We start from the raw sequence: 3408 nt of genomic DNA, 5'->3' as shown, positions 1-3408 counted from the left end.
GTAATTTACCGCAGCGAACATCTAATAAGGACAGGACGATGTTCACATGAAGTGTAAGTGAGGATGAAGTGAGGATGTTTATCGGACATGCTTGGTTTTTACTGCAGGTACGTTAATCTTGTAATATCAATAAGGACCTAGGTAATGTTACCATTAGCGTTGGTTGAGTGATGGAGGCCCATTTGATTGATTGCATTTGTAGAAAACTATAAATGCGGTTATACCAAGCAAATTGATAGCAGCACTGTTTGTATCTTTCGACTGTCATTTATTGCACATGCTACAAAATCATTCTGTGCAATGGAAGATTTACCAACGTTACACCGGTCTGATACAGTTTTGCCTATACATGCGTGAGACTGAGACGCCTGTTTATTTTGTTTTAAGTGCGTGCAGGGTGTGAGAGGGGAATCGATGTGCTTTGATTCCAGCTTGGTAGTTGTAGTCTGTGAAATTAAAAAGCACGTGTGTGTGAAGTATCCAAACAATGACACCTTCATTTCATTATGGCTGCTTTAGCAACACACCTTAAGCTACTGTGTAGTGGGTCCCATTTAGAAGTGGCTACTTCATTCGCGCTTTCCTTGACTCATGGAACTGCGTGAATGTTATTACAACTTTTCGCCACGATATGGCAGTTTAAGTCCGCTTGATACTGTAAGTCGTAAGCCATTGGTTTCCAAAGGAGATTTTATTTGTGTCGCCAGCATAGCCTATTGACAATTTATGTTGTAAATAGGCCTACCTTATAATCCTACCTGTAGCTTAGGGAAGCTAACAGCTTTCTATTAGGATCTAGTTTGTTAGTTACAGTTTTGTCATAACTCCCTAATGCATTTTTGCATTTAGAATAGCCAGAGCGTGTATATCTCAATCTGAAAATTAAACAATATCGGGTGCCTATGGACTAGGCTGGGTGAACCCAGCCTGATCTGCCCGCTATTTATTTTTTGATTTCTTAAAAGATTGAGCTTGGTCTGATGAAAGCCAGACTAGCCATGGACCTCAGTTACACAATGCAAGGGAACATGAATCAGCCTATATTTGCACGAACAATAACGGACAAAAGCTCTTCAACTTTGGCCCGTTAAAATGTGTATGAACAGTCTAGCGACGCATTTCATCAAGGCCCATTTGGACATGTCAGTTATTTGCACCACTGGTTAGATGTAAAACAGCATTTTGTTTCAGACTAGGCTACTGTTACTTAATTTGTGCATTAACAATAACGTTTCAGACTACTGTTACTTAATTTGTGCATTGACAATAAAGTATTACATGAACTAAAGATGACTAAAATCTTATGTAGAAGAAGAAATATTCACAAAAAATCCATCCATCCAAAAATGACCTTTGTTTTTGATAGCTGTTGAAAACGGCATGGAACTGACAGAGATGTTCTTGTTTATAAATACATAAAAAATAAATAAATAAATAAATAACATTATGCTGATACCTTTTGCTTTTCCCAAATACAATGTAGCCTACAGGTGTAAGTGACCTTTCATCAATCCAGTTGCAATGGATGAACTGTGATGACCTGCCCTACTTGTGATTGTTTAGAGATTTTAAAGGTTTTATAACAATGCTACATCTTCTTTGGCTATTCTACAATCTATTCACCTTTTCAGCACAAGTAGGCTACTTTCTGTGCAGCCGCACACACACACTCAGGCATGCCAAACAAGCATACACAAAAGTTTCAAGAGTGGGGGATGGAGTAAAAGATTGAAGTGTGATTTATTTTCGCGGAATGGATGTACAGGACTGAGCGGCGGTCATATTTTGTACCGCTATGCGGTACATCTAGTTTTGTCATGGAGAGGCAGGCCATAGTTGTCTAATCATCTGGTGAAAGTGGAACATATCACCATTACTATGTTAATAAATTATTATTATATTTTGTTACAGGTGTTATTCTTTGGCAACAGTTTAACACATTTGTGCAAATATAATTGGTTTATTGATCTTTTATTTTCCTAAAATACATATAGGCGTTATACTGTTTATTATAAGAGTTGGCCTTTTCATTTTGATAATTTGTCCAGCAGGTGTCAACAAAGAGTCTTCTAATATGAAAAATGGGAGGGTACAGTATACCTAGTACACTGATGTAATAAGCTCATGCCCTATGTAACAGAGGTCTCAGCTTGACTGTCCATCATGGTATCCTCTGTCTCTCGGCACCAAAAATTCAGCATGCTGCTCCTGGCAACATTACTACTCAACTGTTTACTGGGAGGTGAGTAGAAAGGACTCTCTATACTGTAATCACTTGTCAGAGGGATTATATAGATTGTTCATAAACTATGAAAACTTGTTGCAAAACAAAGGGAAAGGTTCTTTCCTGATGGAACTGTTATGTTTTTACTTTGCAGTTTGGTCCTATATGATTCAAAGCCAATAACATGCTGTAAGAGCGTATCGTATTCCGAGAGATATCACCAACTGTGTTCTGACTGACCCTACTGATGGATGCCTTGCTGCTGTCATGTAAGTATAAAAAGCTATTTGTCCTTTCAGTGAAATATTCTCATACTATCTGTTGTATGTGGCCATCTGTGTAACAGTAGTTTAACACTTCCATATAATTATCTCTTCATAGATTTATTTCCCCCAGGGAAAATGATCTGTACTCCCAGTGAGGGACGATATCTTCAGGAGACGCAAAAATTAGCCAAGGTAATTAGCCCTCCTCTACAGGAAAATAGGCAACAAATACCAATAAACTGAGAATCTTACTTTTATCAAACCACAGGAAGGCAGGCCCTGTTGGAGCGCAGCGTAATGGAGAGAGTGAAAGACCAAACCTTCATACGAATGTTTTGTAAAGGACTAAAGTACTGATGTTCCAGATGTTCCATTTATTTATTATTCAAGACATATTTAAAGGGAAGCGCCCATGTAGTGTGTATATTTAATATTACAGTGTACACCTAGTTGAACAGTATTTATTAACTCATATTCATCCTTATTTTTACAGTAGGACAGTCTTACAGTATTCTTATGTCCTGTTCCACCTTTTATTATATGCATCTGTTCATTCAAATAAAACATATTTATTTTTATATATTGGGAACATATTTTCCAAAATCTAAATCATTTTTGCATTAAAAAAGTCAGTCTGCCTTTTTTCATTGTCATTTTATACAGAATGTATCCTTTAATAAAGTCTTACTTTGCAAAAGAGTAAAGGATATTTTCAGTTTTTCTATTTACATTTTTTTCTCAGTTGCTTTGGTGCATTTTGGCACAGCCCACCTTACTGTGATCACAGAATTCCTAGTTTACCCACCTCTTATTTTACCACACACACCACTGAAGTATCTTTTCCCCTTCATGAAAATGGTTCCCTTCCACATTGTAGCAGACACATAAAATAATGAAACAGACAGAATTGGTATTTAG

General features: G+C 37.1%; 1 long non-coding RNA gene across 1 annotated transcript; it reads left to right on the top strand.

The window, feature by feature from the left end:
* Positions 1-2150: 2150 nt before the first annotated feature.
* On the top strand, positions 2151-2846 carry LOC121688213. Its single transcript, XR_006024529.1, has 4 exons — positions 2151-2242; positions 2379-2493; positions 2606-2682; positions 2759-2846. It is a non-coding gene; the product is annotated as an uncharacterized LOC121688213 (long non-coding RNA).
* Positions 2847-3408: the final 562 nt, after the last annotated feature.

The sequence above is a fragment of the Alosa sapidissima genome, chromosome 17 (genome assembly GCF_018492685.1).
Source record: "Alosa sapidissima isolate fAloSap1 chromosome 17, fAloSap1.pri, whole genome shotgun sequence".
Taxonomy (NCBI): Eukaryota; Metazoa; Chordata; class Actinopteri; order Clupeiformes; family Clupeidae; genus Alosa; species Alosa sapidissima.
The sequence above is the reverse complement of the archived record's forward strand: the minus strand, read 5'-3'. Positions and strand labels throughout refer to the sequence as shown.